Source organism: Coptis chinensis, chromosome 7 (genome assembly GCF_015680905.1).
Source record: "Coptis chinensis isolate HL-2020 chromosome 7, ASM1568090v1, whole genome shotgun sequence".
NCBI lineage: Eukaryota > Viridiplantae > Streptophyta > Magnoliopsida > Ranunculales > Ranunculaceae > Coptis > Coptis chinensis.
Genome location: NC_141462.1, coordinates 96414148 through 96432067, shown reverse-complemented (window position 1 = coordinate 96432067; position 17920 = coordinate 96414148). Strand labels below are relative to the sequence as shown.

The 17920-nt window shown below is 44.1% G+C and overlaps 1 pseudogene; it reads right to left on the bottom strand.

Moving 5' to 3' along the window:
- Positions 1-309: 309 nt before the first annotated feature.
- On the bottom strand, positions 310-17389 carry LOC147490308 (cinnamyl alcohol dehydrogenase 1-like; annotated as a pseudogene).
- Between the last annotated feature and the right edge of the window lie 531 nt (positions 17390-17920).

The window sequence follows — 17920 nt, the reverse complement described above, 5'->3', positions numbered from 1 at the left end:
TCGCTGGTTTGCATGTTGGACACCAAGTGTGTCTAAACTGGTTGTGGTTTGACTCTTGGAGAAGCTTAAGAGATAGGGTTGGCGTCTTGGCGACCTTTTGCACCTAAAAGGAATGGAATAAAGTTAACTCATATCGGAATATTGATACAAGGTATCTAAGATCAAATTGACATTCTTCGTTGACATTAAAAAGTAGTAGATAAATCTCGATAAAATTCTTTCAATTAGGTGTATGTTTTTCGACTGCCCATGCTTGGGCGGCCAAGCAACGCTAGTAAGATATGTATGGCCTTGATCAAGTTGTTCTTTGCGAACAGTCACGTCTTCTTTATTGTAACCAAAGCATGCATATTGAACTTATTCTGATATCGGTATATCCATTTCTCGTAGGGAGGTCTAACTAGCTTCCTTTAGTTGAGATTGCTGCCGGCCACATCAAGCACGAACCTATACCTCACGTCGTTTTTTTCCATCCTCTGAAAAGCCTCGTTCATGTACTCGGGCTTCACAATCTCTATCATGGATTTTAATCCCTTCTCTGCCCAAAATTCCAGTATTTCATGTGTTTCCTCCATGCTGCCTATGAAGCTTCCCGTGATTGACTTCTTCCCTATAATAAAGAGAGAAAGGAAATGGAAAAATTAACAACGTAACACAAAAATGACATGCATTTAACATTATTTACGCAACTGATCGATAATCACAAAGACCATCAGAAGAAGTGTCGTGCAGTACCTAGAATTATATCAACACTGTCGAACTGCAGAGGAACTTGCCATTAAATTTAAAAAGGGAAAGATAGGATTCAAGAGGGTGAGCTGCAGGGATAGTGTTAAGAATGTAGTCTAGACTATCTGCAGCTCCTTTCATCTCAGCTGCATTGGAGCTCTCTAGAAAATCATCAGCACCCAAGAGCTCTAGTGCCTCCACTCTCTTCTTATCAGATTAAGTTATCACAGCCACATGATGCCCCATGGCCTTAGCAATCTGAACACCTACATGACCAACTCCACCCAAACCAAGTATTCCTGCTTTGAGAATCTTATTAGACCCAATGAATTGTCTTAATGGACCATAAGCGGTCACCCCTGCGCATAATAGTGGTGCTGCCTGCTCTGGTGAGAGCTTGTCTGGTATCCTCACCACAAACCTGCATTTCAAATTTTAGTTTCAGTCATGTTACCGTCAACAAGGTTTTTTTTTTTTTTTTCATTATCTTTTTTATTATTTTTTTTTCCTTGTTTTTTTGAGGAACATTATGCATACTTTTGATGAACCACCATTGCTGAAGAGAAACCTCCTTGAGTGGGATTTCCATCTTTATAGATGCCATTGTAAGTTAAAATTCTGCATCTGCAGTACTGCTCCATGTTTGACATGCAGGAGGAACACTCCCCACAGGATCCACCATGCATCCAACTCCAACCAGGTTTCCTACTTTGAATTTCCTTACATTTGATCCGAGCTCCAAAGCTTCTCCTACTACCTCATGCCTATAAAGTTTCATACACATGCATATATCAGATTTAACTGGCCAATAGAAACTACAGCTTAAAGAGAATTGTGCATTGTATGAATTTGTTCACACTGTGGTAGTCTTACAATGGGATGCATGCGCTCCATTTCATAGGTGGATCACGTATTAATTGTAAGGGAGTAATATTCTCATTAAAGAATATTAAACACGCGTTAAGCATAAGTAGAGATCGCTGCGCAATCAGGACATCGTCCTCCAAGATCGACTCGCGAGCAGCTCGCTTTATGTAAGTGGTACACTCCAGCTCGCTCAAGAACGTTCCAAGAAGACTGAACGACCTAGAGGGGAATGCTTCGGATAAAGACATTTTCCTTAATCCAAGGGTAATCATTACCAAAGCCATATCTGTACTTCCAATTACCGGGAATTATGAACTACTGCACCCACTCCCAATGATCACCGCCTTCTTACCAGAACCAACCTAACACTCATTCGTAATCTCCACCCTACATATGTACAAGGGAGTACACGTGTCTCAAAGATCAACACCCTCTTGTGTCTATAAATACCACCTACATGAACTACGTTAGACCTGATTCTTCTCTCCCCCAGAATCAAGAGAAGATACGTAGGCAGCTCGCTACTTAGCGAACTCGGTCTTTTCCAAATCCAATCCCTTTCTTCTTCCTCCCGTATATGTAAGGGAAAAACGCTCCTTTACATTGGCGTCGTCTGTGGTCTCGATTAATTGAGATACTAATTTCACACAAATCAAAACTCAAAAACGAAAATTCTCAAGCCCACGAAGCATGGCAAGCCTCGAAGCTCAAGTTTAAAGCCTCGCGAACCTGCTAGGTTTGACCAATGAGAGCATTTCCTTGCTCCGGCAGGAAAATGCTGCTCTTCGTTCACAAGTGGACGCACAACAACAACTAGCTGGGAACGTTGTTGAGAACGACATCAATGAAGTTAATCAACAAATTAACGAACTATCGCAAAGAATTGGTCAAAGCGCAGTGAGAAAAGACGCAACCCAGATCGTCCAGAAAATGCTCAAGACGTACCGTGCATCGCTATTCACCACAGAGGTACTAAATAAACCCTCTCCTCAGGATTTCGTTCAACCACATTTTCCGATGTACGACGGCAGCACATGCCCTGGGCAACATGTGGCTCGTTATATCCAAAGCTTGGCATTATATAGTGCACCAGAGTTCGATCATCTCCACTGTTGCTTGTTCCCTGCCAGTCTCAAAGATGGAGCACTCGATTGGTTCTTCTCACTCGAGCCAGACTCGATAAAGACCTTCGAGCAACTTACCAATTCATTTGCTAGCCAGCATGTGCATAACAGATGTAAGAAAGTTGATATGGACTCGCTGTTCCAGCTCTCACTTGGCGAAGACGAAACAATTCGTGAATTTTTAGGTCAGTTCAAAGCCGAACTACTATGTATGGAAGCAGGATTGAAAGAGTCTTTCGCCACCTTGGCATTCTACAACGTTTGCCGGTAATGCTAAACACGACACTTTCGCCCGGATCATCGCTGATGAAAGAGCGCCCCGAGACTTTTATCGAAATGCATGCGCCGAAGTCGACAAGTATATAAAGTTGCAAGAAGGTCACGGCGTTAAGGCCTACCGAGGAAGAAGAAGAGGTTGCAACAATATCGGATGACCCCCGATCTCCAAAAAGTTACGGCGGCAAGAAAAGGAAGCCGGGTAATAGAATGAATAACAACCGCGAAGCTCACCGTTCTCACGCTTCGCCCGGTTATATATTAGAAAAGATCAAACGAGCTTCATATTTCCGACCTGATGTGCGACAACCAGTGGACCGACCTGACAAACCGTACTGATGCATGCTGGGGGCTAAAGCACTACCTCCAAGATCTCATAGAAGTAGGGCATATCAAATAATATACTAATATAACCGATAGCGACTTGCGCCATAAACTCATGGCTCGCCGAGTGCGCAGTAGATCCCCACCTAGCCAAAATCATCACAAGGTTCAAGCTTCGCTTCGCAGAGAGGGCCCCCAGGCGTGGCGATTCTTCGCCATGAAGCGCCGGCGGCATTCATCGGATCGCGACAACGCCTTTAACTATTCATATGATCACTTTCCCGGATGATTTTGTGACATCTTCTAGAGAGAAACGCAGCGCGGTCGGTGTAGCCCTTCAAGAAGTTTATCATTTTTTTCTTCACAAAGCGTCACACGCATCTCTGCGAAGTTCAGTCGAAACACGGGGGATATTACGTTTACGAGGCCGACCTCAACAAGGTTTGCCTCCACACAACGATGTACTTGTTGTCCATGTCAAGATCAGCCGACCGGCGGTCGCGGCGTCTGATAGACCCGGCGGTTAGATGCGACATCTGTTCTATCATAAAATTCAAGAAATGAACTTACCTAAGTCAGTCTTTATAGATCTGATCGCTTCTCTTTATGGGTTTAATGGCTCCAGGGCCGACCTAATCAGCGATATCATACTCCCAGTGTCAGTGGGATCTAGAGAGGACAAAGTCAGCTTCAATACACGCTTCAGCGTTCTAGACATCAAGTCGTCCTATAATGCTATCCTAGGGCGGCGCTGGATTCACCAAATACAAGCTATACCATCCACACTGCATCAAGTTCTCTGCTTCCGTTCTCTGCTTCCCAAGACCAAGAGGCATGATGGAGCTTCGAAGCAATCAACTTGAAGCTTATCATTGTAATCAAATCTTTTCTGCAAACAAGACCACTGACCTGCATACTCACACAAGGAACGAACCCACCAGTTATACAATGGCCAAAGACACGGTTTTTCGAGGTCGAGCCAAAGAATCAAAAGCGGCAATATTTGGGGGCTCCAACAAGAAGGTTCAGTCGTCTGTTTCGACTCCAGAAGTTAATCCAGTCATTGTCGCTCCACCAGGTCGGATCCGAGAAGTTGTATCAGTTGTTGTCAATCCAGCGGGCAAGACCCCAGAAGTCACATCCGCTGTTGTCGTTCCACCAATTAGCACATCAGAAGTCGCGCCGTCATGTGTCGCGCAACAAATATCAATCTCGAAGGTCACTTCAGAATCTGTTGTCATAACCACAGAGGCCATTCCAGCCCCTGTTGTCGTCGCCACATATATTGCTCCAGCTCGTGCAACCAATTCCACTCTCCTTCAGATCGATATAGTATCCCCATCTGAGGAAGCATCCGTACCAAAGACAGCATCTCAACAGGCCGACAAAGTGTGAGTGAACCTAGGAACCTAAGATGATCCCAAGTTCGTATATGTAGGGGCTAACCTTGACCCCACACTCAAGGCCCAACTTGTAAACTTTTTGGCCATGAATAAAGATGTTTTCGCTTGGTCGTATGTCGATGTGCCTGGAATAGATCCTAATGTTGCGTGTCATAGACTAAATGTGAACCCTAATGCCAGACCAGTTCGCCAACGACCTAGACGACTCTCCCTGCGATTCCAGAAAGCCATCAATGATGAAGTCGAAAAACTTAAGCAAGTCGGGTTCATTAGAAAAGTAGACTATCCATTTGGATCGCTAACATCATCGCTAGTTCAAAAAAGAACGACCACGGTTTGTCTTTGTATCGACTTCCGCGAGCGTTAATAAGGAAACGCCAAAGGATAGCTTTCCCCTACCTCGCATAAACCGACTTGTCGATCGGATGTGTGGCCATGAGCTCCTCTTAAATGGACGCGCACGATGGATACAACCAAATCCCACTCGGTGAAGAGGATCAAGAAAAACATCATTCATCGCGAACAAAGGAATCTATTGTTACAATGTCCTCCCCTTCGAACTTAAGAACGTTGGAGCAAGCGTACCCGGCGATCTCGTCCGACATGTTCCAGGACATGTTAGGTGATACCATTGAAGTCTACATTGACGACATGATCGTCAAAAGCAAGAAAGCGAAAGACCACCTCACTCATCTCGAGAAAGCGTTCTCTAGGTTGCGGCAAACTCGAATGAAGCTTAATCCTGATAAGTGTCTCTTTGGAGCGTCCTCTGGGAAGTTCCTTGGATACTATCACAAAGAGGGATCGAAGCTAATCCAGACCAAATCCGAGCGTTCTTGGACATGCCTGATCCCCAGACAAAGAAGCAAATCCAGAAGTTGTCTGGAATGGTCGCGACACTTAACCGATTTATATCAAGGGCATCAGACAAGTGTCGACCTTTCTTGCAACTTCTCAAAAAGGGTGAGCAGTTTTCGTGGAACGATCAATGCCACCAAACGTTCTCCACCTTCAAAAAGTACTTGACTACACCCCCCGTCCTGGCCAAGCCTAAGGATGGCGAAATGCTGGGGCTATATTTGGTGGTATCAGACTTTGCCATTAGCTCGATTCTTTTCAAAGAAGAAAACAACTCCGAGAAGCTGATCTACTTTACAAGTAAAACGCTCACTCCAGCTGAGAAGAATTATTCATACATTGAAAAGCAATTACTCACATTGTTATACTCGGCAAGAAAATTCGGGGCCCTATTTTCAAGCACATCCAATCAAGATTCTCACCGATCTACCTTTGAAGAAAATTCTTCACAAAGAAAACAAGACAACTATCATGGCAGTATGGGCCGAAGAGCTCAGAGAGCACCACATGAAGTTCGTCCCTCGCACTTCACAGAAAGGACAGGTCGTGGCTGATTTCCTAGCAGATTTCCCTGTCGATGACCCAAATTGGGAACCAGAATTGAAGCAGAGGTCGTTCCCACAAAGGAAGCCACCAAATCAATATGGTCTCTTTTTGTCGACGGTTCTAGTAACCCTGGAGGAAGTGGGATCGGCGCGTGCCTTTAGCATCCCCGAGGGAGCCATGGTCGAAATCGGTTAGCATTGACCCAGCGACCTCTAACAATGAAGCCGAATCTGGCGTTAATAATGGGACTTCAAGATGGCGTGCGGCTTCGGTGTCAAGGAGCTTCAGGTCTTTAGTGACTCGCAACTGGGTTGTTCGTCAGATTGCAAAATAGTACACTACCCATGAAGGTAACCTTGCTAAATACCTTCAAGTTGTTAATCAGTTACTTCCTTCTTTCAAAAAGGTCACGATACACCACTTCCTGCGCGACGAGAACCGTCACGCAGACAGTTTAGCTTATTTGGCCACTCAAACACCGAGTTGCACCCCTAGACAATTACTCATTGAAGTAGTTGCACCCCTATGCCCGCTCTTTGCCAATCAGATGAGCCAAACATGGATGCAGCCCATCATTGAATACATCCAACACGGCATGCTCCCGCATGCCGCGTCCCCAAGGCCAAGCAAATCCCATATCAAGCTGGCGCCCGTTCTTTGCGTGCTTCAATAACAAGTTATTCAGAAAATCCGCTGGCGGCCCTCACTTGAGGTGCGTAAACCCAGAACAAGGCCAACTGATTTTCGCTGAGATTCATGAAGGAGAGTGTGGAAACCATGCGGGAGGTCGCTCTTTGGCTCACAAAGCGATCTCCCAGGGATACTTTTGGCCTCGCATGCAGATCGACGCTAAAGCATATGTACTCAAGTGCGTCAAATGCCAGACCTTTGGCCACAACATCATACAACCAGCTCGAGAGTTGATTAGCATCGCGAGCCCTTGGCCATTTCATATGTGGGGCATGGACATCATGGGACCATTCATCCCACAGAAAAGTACTAGATTCCATTTCGTCTTAGCTACAACTGACTATTTCACTAAATGGGTCGAAGCTATTCCACTCGCAAATGTCAAAGAATCACATGTCAGAAACTTCATCTGGACTCATATCATCACTAGATTTGGTTTGCCGCACACACTGGTGATAGACAATGACTCACAGTTCAAGGGCAAAACGGTCAAAGAATTTCTGGCCAAGTGGAAGATAGTTCATGTATTTTCTACTCCCCAGTACACACAAAGTAATGGTCAAGCTGAGGCTAGCAACAAAGCAATCTTAGAAAATTTGAAGAAAAAGATTGAGAAGACCAAAAGCCAATGGCCAAATCAGCTAGAAAACATTTTGTGAGCTCACGCGCACTTCAGCGCCAAGTCTGGTAATCGCCATTCTCCTTGTGTTACGGCACAGAAGCCGTTATTCTAACCGAGCTGACAGTCACCACTACTCGGTCAGAACTTGTCGAGTCTGGAGACAATGATTCCGTTTTAGCACGAGAGGTCGATCTGCTAGAAGAACGGGTGACATAGCCATTATCGAGTAAAGGCCCTATCGGCAAATTACGAAGAAGTCCTATTAACAAAGCGAGTGCATCCTTGATCTTTTCAACCTAGTGATCTAGTTTTGAAAAAGACTCGGGATGACTCCAAATTAGCACCAACTTGGGAAGGCCCATACATAGTGGAACACGTTGTAGGCAACGGAGCATATTGGATCAAAAACTTCGAAGGGAAATTATTACCACGACCTTGGAATACTTTTTTGTTGAATAAGTTTTATCAATAAAATTACATTGTCGTATACCCCATCTTTTCTCTTACCGTAAATTCAAAGTTAATCTACTTTTGTTTATTATTACAATTCACTCCATTTACTCGCAATGGCGAATCTCACAATACGCTTTCATAAGCCCATGCTCTCTCGTGGAGCGGCTCTCAAGAGCTCCACGGGCTCCCGGCCTCTCCGAAGTCTCGCTAGTCGAGGACCTATACTTCTAGGATCGACTCAGCGAGAACGCTCTCAGTGAGCAACACGCTTTCATAAGCACACACGCTCTCCGTGAGCAAAACGCCCTCAAGAGCTCATCACAGGCTCCACAGCCTCTCCGAGTCTCGCTAGTTGAGGACCTATACTTCTAGGATCGACTCAGCGAGAACGCTTTCAGTGAGCAACACGCTTTCATAAGCCCACATGCTCTCCATGAGCAGAACGCCCTCAAGAGCTCACAGGCCCCACAGCCTCTCCGAGTCTCACTAGTCGAGGACCTATACTTCTAGGATCGACTCAGCGAGAACGCTCTCAGTGAGCAATACGCTTTCATAATCCCACACACTCTCCCTGAGCAGAAGGCTCTTAAGAGCTTACAGGCTCCACAGCCTCTCCGAGTCTCGCTAGTCAAGGACCTATACTTCTAGGATCGACTCAGTGAGAACGCTCTCAGTGAGCAACACGCTTTCTTAAGCCAACATCGCGTCTCACGGGCGAGCGCTATCTCCGACTTTAGGCCCTAACGCTTTACCAACTCACCTAGTGAGAAATCCTTAATATTAAGCTTCATTTCGGCGAGAGTACTCCCAATGAGCCTCACGCGGAGACAACAAACCACGAAAAAAGAAAATGGTGACTACAAGCATAACGCTTCCTTAAGATAAACCACAGGTTCCTTGGACATTTCATCCCATACGCATTATAAACAAGATGCTAGCTATAAACATTCAAGCGGAAACATGCATTCCATACACAGTCAAGGGGAATACTCAGCCAACGCCAAGACATTAATTTACCGATCTGCTGGGTCTACCCAGGAAATCTAGATCGATACTTCTAACATGTTCACAAAACATCGAACTGCCACTCTCGTGGAAACCAGTTCTCAGTATCAAAATGGCGAACTTCTCAGGCTAGCCTGAAGACACAGCTTTATTGTTAACTATCATATAAGAGAGGTGAACTTACAAAATATTTCTAAAATTCCCATAACTGACAAAGACAAGAAGATACATCACAATCAAGAATCAGCCACAACATGCTTATCTTTCGGGGCAGCGCTAGTCGAAGGAGTGTGCCTGGCAGATCTTAGCACCACACGCATACCCGAACCCTGTCCTTTGCCATCATTCACCTTCTTCAGATGGTGATATTTCTTATCCAGCTCAGCGTATTGGACACAGGCCATGGTATACGCCTCTTGCGCCTTGTGCGCCACCCTCTGGCATTGTTTGGTATACTTTCGATCACTTTAGCCGGCTCCCCGCACCAAATCGGTCATAGCGATAGCCAACACGGCATTTCGTCGGAAAACATCCTCACACTTCTTGGTCATCACCTCCAATTTCTTCTTGTCGGCTCCCCACGCAGCTCGCATACATCCTAGTTCGACGTGCGGATTAGTGTCGATATTTGTATTTGCCTGGCGTTCTTCAACTTGTCGTACCCTGCAAAAAACTGCAAGTACAATGTTAACGTCAAAACTGCCTAAGTAACAGAAACAAAAACATCACGCATAAGTACTCACCAAACAAGCAGCCATGTCCATGGTACCCAATAGCGTGTCCATATCTTCATCCTCTACCTCAGCTTTGTCACCGTCCAACACGATCCCCTTCATCAGACTGGTCGCTATGGGTGCCGAGTGGAAGTTGCAGTCAGAACGTTTCACCGCACGCTTCTTCCCCGTCTTCCCCATGTAGTAGAACTCGCTCCCCACGTCACCGTGATGTGGAGACGAACTCTCACCAGCGACGTGGTGACCTTGCCCCAAGTTGCTACGCTCCTCAGCATGTCGATCGGTATCATCGACTCGTCGAGGCGACCTGAATACAACGCCACCAGCCCAACGACCTGACCTTTTAGGTCGCTTGTTCCCTTTGGCTTCCACCACAACAGCTTTCCTCTTGCCCCGATCACCATGCACGTGGGGATGGAATTCTATTTCCTCCATTATCAGAGGTGAAGTCTCCCTCAAACTTCCTTCTCCTCTTACATAGTGTAACCTACGAGCGAGAATGACAATACGCGAGTTACCAACCAAAACAACAATCTTTGTTCAAATGGGATACCTAAATAAGGAAGACAGACCTACCTGAAGAAGCAACGAAGAAGATGGCCGTGAAGACGGGTTGGGGCGAAGAAAAAGATGCTTGAGGAGAGAGCAAAGGGGAGCAAATGCCTTTGCTCTCCTACGAATGATGTTACTTATGGTGTAATAACGTATCTTCCCTAGGCACATCATAATTACATCAAGACGCCACACGTTAGGCCACCTGGCAGCCATCATTGCACACATCTAACCGCTCACTTGCCTACACGTGGCATGCACGTGCAGAACTGTTTCACTTCTACAGAACGGTGATATCGACCTACGTCCTACGATCACAGGTTACTTAAAGTCAACTATGGTCACTCGGAAGCGTCTACACAGCTATACAGATATAGCGATATCTCCATTCATATGTTTAACCAATACAAGAATCTTACAAAGCAATGAAACAAGAGATAAGCATAGCATATAACAAAAGGCGATCTGCCAAGGCGGGGCCAAACCACGATTCACATGGCGCCGAGAAGCCGGCGAGTCTACTTTCGGAAAATCCATTTCGGTTAACCAACATTCATCATCGCATGGTTATCCGGTATTCACAAACGAAATAAGAAAAAGCGAAGCGCCGGGTTACCGGAAACCCGGTTCTATTGTATCCTGACTAACAACCATTAAACTTACCAACCTTACATCACAACTTCGCTAGTTCGGGCATAGCGGCCAAACCTCCGGCCACCGGTGAAGTCGTCAACTTCGACTTCTTTCCCTCAACTACTATGGACACACCGTCCAGATTTAGACTCATAAGAACATCGACGCTTGGCGGCTTAGGTCGCGAGGCACAACAATCTCCAGAGCAGCGATGGAAGAAGTAAGAGCACCACTGGTATCTCCCTATACCGGTACCACTGGAGGACGAAGAGTATAGCGTCCATGCTCCTCTTTCAAAGCTTTATAGTCGACTTCGGATCAACAAAGTCAGCGTCCATCTCGTCATAAGCTTTAGTAGCGTCTTGAGCAACTCCCTTGCAGTGCAGAGCTTACTCATTCAGCTTACCAATTTCCGATCATTTGCATTAACGTTCTCTTCAAACTCTGTAGTTTTCAAACCCGGATCTTCCGTCTCGGTATCCGCCCGGCATCTTTGCGGTGCTTGCTTGGTGCGTTTTCTTCAGGTCTTCAAGCTCCTCGTGTTCCATCTTAGCAGCATCCTGAACATTCTTTAGTTCCTCAGTCAGCTTCACCACAGTTTCCCTATCTATCTCAGAGAACTGGGCAATCTCCTTCAGCTTCTGAAATCCACTCACAAGCTACAGACGCACACATATGCTAATAATCAGTTCACAACGAGTTTACTAAGCAAGCAAATAGGTTAAAGCAGGACAACCCCACGTACCAGACATTGAGCGATTTTCATCCGTTTTAAGTTGTCCTCCAACCCCCTCTCATCCAGCTCCTTACGGTTGCCATCCAAAGCTATATGATCAAGCAGACAGGCCGCTACCTTACTTGACCTGAAGCTGCAATCAGTCCGCTTCACAGTATGCTACACCCCATTGTCGTCTAAATACACCAGTTGGGTCTCCAAGTCCTCAGCAGCCATAATTGATTTCCCACTCGCCTTACGAGAACTCTTCACCTTCGCTGGCAGACTAGGCTCTCACACCACCGGAGACGAGCTCGGCCTAACTCTAAAAGTAGCCAGGTCCAGAACCTGCTCCGGTCTCGCCCGAGTTTTGCGAGTGGTAGTCCCACCAATTCAACCACCACCAGAACCACCCCCAGTGCTGGAACTCTCCCCCAAAGCATACCTCGCAGCTTTAGCTACCCTTACAGCGTCTTGCTCAGACACATCAGTTTTCCTCTTCGACGACCTGCTCCTTACACGAGGGTTGAAAACCACCGTCTCCAGCTCTACAGGAGCATCAATCGACCCACCCTCAGGTCGCCAACTTGACCCACCTGCACCTGAGGCACCAGCACCTCCTAAGGGTCGCCTAGAGCTAACGCGACCCCAGTTTCTATCCTCCCTGGTTACCAAGTCACTTGCGCGCTTCTCCATCACTTCCCTCCTAGCTTGACCTCAAGCTCGATCCTTCTGAATTCTTCTTTTCTCCTGGATCGCTGGACCCCCTTTCTATACAAAGAAATGAGCAACTTTAGGTAGCTTCGCTTGCTTCTGCACTCGACTCAACCGCGCGAACCCCACGATCAGTTCGTGTCTTGACACAGATCAGTTAGAATAGCAACAACTCACTCATTAAAATGACATGTACAAGACACTCCCACCCACCGGAGATATTGCAAATCCTAGTTTGCAACCTACACCCGCTAGCACAGTAGTTGCCAACTAGCAGCAACGGCCTCTTAGTCCATGCCTCGTTGCTCACACCATCGATCACACTAGAACGTGTGGTCATAGTTTGCAGGCTAAAGTTGAAATTACCAATTCGTCTTACAACGAAGTGCTCAGTAATATCAGACACCCCTATGTGGTACTCGCCACTTGCATTCAGCAGGTCGAACACCTTGAACAGCCGTCAGGTGTTACCAACAAACTGACAAGGGGACTTCCAACAATGAGCTAGAAAGTCGCAAACCAGCTTCGAGAACAGTTAATTACCCCACCATTCGACGGATTGTATTCTTCACTCTACACATTTTCACTCGACCTCGGTTCGTATATCTCCAGGTCCGGTACGTTTATTCCATAAGCTGCCTTCAGTTCGGGGAATGCACTCACTGCACGATGATCCACCGTCCTAGGGGGCAACCCACTTGAAGACGACCTCTCACTACGACCTGACGTGCTAGCCACAGCACCAACAGAGCCAGATCGAACATTACCCTCATCTCCCTTAACTTTCTCACCATGCTCAAATTGATTACCAAGACTCATTGACTCTTCCTTATCATCCTCATACTCACCATAGCTTAAAGAGACCTCTCGAACCTCTTCAGATCGAGTATCGTCAAAATCAGACATTTTTACGTTTTCTTCTTACCGACTACCCAAACTTAAATAATAAAGCCTAACACCAACCTATCTACTAAACACACAACGCTTGACTAAGATGAAAGAAAATGAAAAACACAAAGATAGCAGCAGCAGAAACACTCACCTGAGAAACCCTAGCTTGCAGTTTTTGCTGAAGACGAAAACAAAAATAACTTTGCGGTTGTCCCAAATTTGATTTTTTGTGCAACCGCCCGTTCAGTTACCAAGGAGTTATGATTACAACCTACGGCCTAGCCCACATACGTGGCTCAAGGAACTGTCTTTTCACGATTCCGGAAAATGCGGTGACACGTTTCTCTACCAATTGCTATGATTCGGTCGCATGCCAGTCACGAGACAACTTTTGTTTTCCAACCGAATCGTCATGCAACCCAAGTCGAACGTTACAGCGTGCCAATTACTCAACTTACACCAGCCGCTCGTCCACTCATGCTCAACACGTATGGTTGTTTTCTCTCAACAGATCGCTTCCATGAACAACACAATCTACTAAGAGGGGGCTGTGTAAGGGAGTAATATCCTCATTAAAGAATATTAAACACGCATTAAGCATAAGTAGAGATTGCTGCGCAATAAGGACATCGTCCTCCAATATCGACTCGCGAGCAGCTCGCTTTATGTAGGTGGTACACTCCAGCTCGCTCAAGAACGTTCCAAGAAGACTGAACGACCTAGAGGGGAACGCTTCGGATAAAGACATTTCCCTTAATCAAGGGTAATCATTACCAAAGCCATATCACGTACTTCCACCATCGGGAATTATGAACTACTACACCCACTCCCAATGATCACCGCCTTCCTACCGAAACCAACCTAACACTCATTAAGTAATCTCCACCCCTACATATGTACAAGGGAGTACGCGTGTCTCAAAGATCAACACCCTCTTGTGTCTATAAATACCACCTACATGAACTACGCCGGACGATTTCTTCTCTCCCCGGAATCAAGAGAAGATCGTGTAGGCAGCTTCGCTACTTAGCGAACTCGGTCTTTCCCAAATCCAATCCCTTTCTTCTTCCTCCTGTATATTTAAGGGAAAAACGCTCCTTTACATTAATCACTGAAAGTATGAAATATTATTTTTCTCTCATAGTTTGGTGATGGGAGAAATGCTTACCCTGGGAGCAAGGGGTAATTGGTCATGTGAATCTCATTCCTCATCTGATGAAGATCAGTGTGATCTATACCACAATAAAGAGCCTTGAAAGTTACAGCCTCATGTCCTGTTTTCCTGATTTCACAGATGGACGTCAAAAGAAGAAAGAGAAATATATGCACAGGGTGGTGGATGCAAGCCTACTTGATAGTAAATGAGTATGGAGATAGAATTTCAGATGAATCTCTTGCAGCCCAGCCTCTGACCCTTTTCTCCTCCGTTTCCTTTTATGTTAGTATAGTACTGTAGGCCAAGATAGTCTCCACAAAGATCTTTAAAGCGGTCGTTTATATCTAATGTGATATCCCTTGTGTGATTTTTAAAGACTTAAATAGGTACATGCATGCTTTCTTAGTACATATTATATAACTATTTTCAACTAACACCAATCATTTGGTTACTCTTGGAGCATTAAACATTTCTAAAGTTTGAAAAGTTGAATTCATAGAACTTGATCATATACTGGCATACTCTTTGAATATGGTTGGATATTTCAATATAATCAGGTGGTAGTAAGTCAACATTGGTGGATCTATAGAAGAATGCACTTGATAAGGAAGTGCTGGGTAACCAGTCCTGTCTAGTGGCGCCATGGAAGAGGAAATAACTCGAGACGAACACTATTTGTTATTTGCTGAACATGCATACAATTCCTCCACAGTCCACACTGATAAAATGAGAAACTCCATTACGGTGCAGATATTGCATTGGAGAAGTTCGATTTGTTTTTACTTAGGTGCCTCCGGCTTAATTCTGGAGTTTAAAAGAACATTATCCTGTTTTCAGTCTGTTTAATTCACCTTCCATGGAACTGAACATCATACTTTATAGAAAAGCTTTGGGATAATTTATCTTGACAGTTTGATTTCTCTTTTTGCGCCAACACCGAATAGCTTAGGGTGAACTAGTATTACCCCCTTCCAAACTAGATAAAAAAAACACGGTCAACCATTTTTGATTTGCCATCTAATGTTTTGAACTCATTCAGTAGGCTTCAACACTTAAAATGTCCCATTTACAAAGGAAACCCGGAGCATACAGCTCTAGATTCATGTCAGAGCAGTCAATCCGAAGGGAATTCCCTTTCGGTTGCAACACTTGCTAGAAATAATTAACTCGATCTTTTAAGAGCATTCCCAATACAAGTCAATATAAGGGAAATTGAAAATTTTCACCTCCAAATGCTAAAAAACTCTTGCTCAATGCAAGAGTGACTATGGGGGTGACTTATTCACTAAATCAAACGAGAGTGAAACTTGCGACAGAGATAATAGTTGAGTTGAAAACTTCGGACGAAATATATTATTACAACTAGTGTGTTTTTTAAAAAAAATTTGGACGGAATGTTTCATTCAGTCTCGCGTGATGTTTCATTCCGTCCGACGCGTTTTTTCGATTTTTACATTCAGACAGAATCAAACATCCCGTCTGGAGAATAATAGCCACCTTTGCATTGGACAGCCTCACCTTGCTTTTCACCAAAACGGTAGAAAAGAGAAGAAATTGAGCCTACGTAGAGGTGAATATGAGTGATTTGCATTGGGAATGCTCTAAGTCAAAATTCAGCATATCTGCACTAAAAGTAAAATAAATAAAGAGCGGACTAGAACCGAAGAAAAAGGCATATAGAATGTCATATCCTGAAGTTAACAGAAAAGCGTATGCCGTAGTAAAGGTTTCCACACGGAACTACAAGAAAAATTACGACACATCTCATTATTTGAATAAAGTCTTTGTTATGATTTTCTCATCTAAAACTTGGAAGATCAGGAAATGCTTTATCAGGGACAGACATCCTCCTCACTCCTCTGCTGGTTTCTCAAAGAAAGTCTTTTTTATCCAGTCAAACGGCTGTAAAAGAAGAAAGTTATGTAAGAAACTATTTTCATATAAAGCAAGAACGACTGAAATTAGCAAAGGAAGGATGCTAACTTCTAATAAACTAGGCACATGATGGAACGCAGGCGTGATAAGTTCCTAACATGAGAATATCAAGTAATGAAAACTCTTCATAATTGTGACTTAAAGACTCTTAGTGAAAAAATGTTTAAAATAACATCTCAAGGGGAAACCTCATACGGTCCAATGGTCTCCCCTGTAATATGGATTCTTGCTCTGTTCAGAGCTAAAATATAGGACAGCACATTATAACAAGCCAGTGCATAATATTGAACAAAAACAAGTGTGTGGCAGACAATTCCTACTGCTACACTACCATTTACGGTAGAATAGTGACGAATGTTACAACCATTCAAAACAGCATACTTAACCATAAAAGAGGTTCTAGCTTCACAAAAACAAGTAGCTGAGTTCTAAAGTTGTTAACTCATCCAAGCATTCATCAAAGTCTAGATTAAGAAAGGCCGTTTCCCACTCGTGGCGAGGATTGTTTGGTTCTTTACTATGTGTATCAGAGTCAACCAATTATCCAATGCCCAAGTGGGAGGTGGGGGGATCTACATGCTATCTCTAGATGGGTTGTGCTTATATAATATCACAAACCCAAAAACCAACAGATTATTCATGTGAATACTACTACTGTATGTCAGTATATATACTGATAGGTGAGTATTATGCATGGGCAGGTTATGAACAAGCATGCTACTATGTTTTGCATCCTCAAAGATGCATATTATGTAGAATGAGCCAGGACCATGGTGGAATGTTTGGAAAAACCTAGGTTAAGTAATTAAGTTTCTGCTCCTTGTCAATTCAGCGTACTAATTAATCCATGTAAACTGCTTCGAGTCATTTTCAATCAAAACAAAAAGAGTCATTTGGATCTGATTCGAGATTAATGAACATATATATATTAAAAAAAAAAACACGTGATTCGACGAACATAAAAATTGTACCTCACGTGAATATTGAAATTAAAAAAAAAAAAAAAAAATAGAGAAAAGGAGACCTGGACGATCCAAATAGCAGCGGTACCAGCAGCGACCCCCCACAAGACAGCGGCTTGAATGTCAGTGGATTGAGGGCGGAACCCTCCTGGCCGTACCAACTTACTCAACAGGCTCGATCCACCCGCGGCTGCGACCATTTTTCTTTTTTTTCTTCCTTCTTTCTGAGTTGTTGGTTTGCAATCTCTCTCTCTCTCACGCTTTTGCCTTTTTCTAGGACCGTCTCTTTCTTTTTATATATATATATATATATATATATATATCTTTTGGGCTGTTTGCTAAACTTTTTTATATATGGGGAGGGATTAGGATGGTTTTCATCCCATGACCCCCCGCAACTTCACCCACAAGACAAATTAAAATCTAATTTTTTGTGGATATATTCAATAAACTATAAAGATCACTTCTATATGAGTTACTGGTAAAAAAATTTTAAAGTTGTCAAATAATTTTTAAATAGGTTAGAACTTTCTAAATTAGTCAAATTTGTGTGGAAAATCTATCTATAGTTTAAATATCATATCTACAAAATATTAGCTTTTAACTCATCTTGTAATGTTGGCTTTAGCTTTAGCGAAAAACAATGTTGGGTTATTAAGAAGGATTTAAGATGCAGGTCGCTTCCGACTGAGTCTGGTAACAGAAGGGATTTTATATAACGAGTACATTAT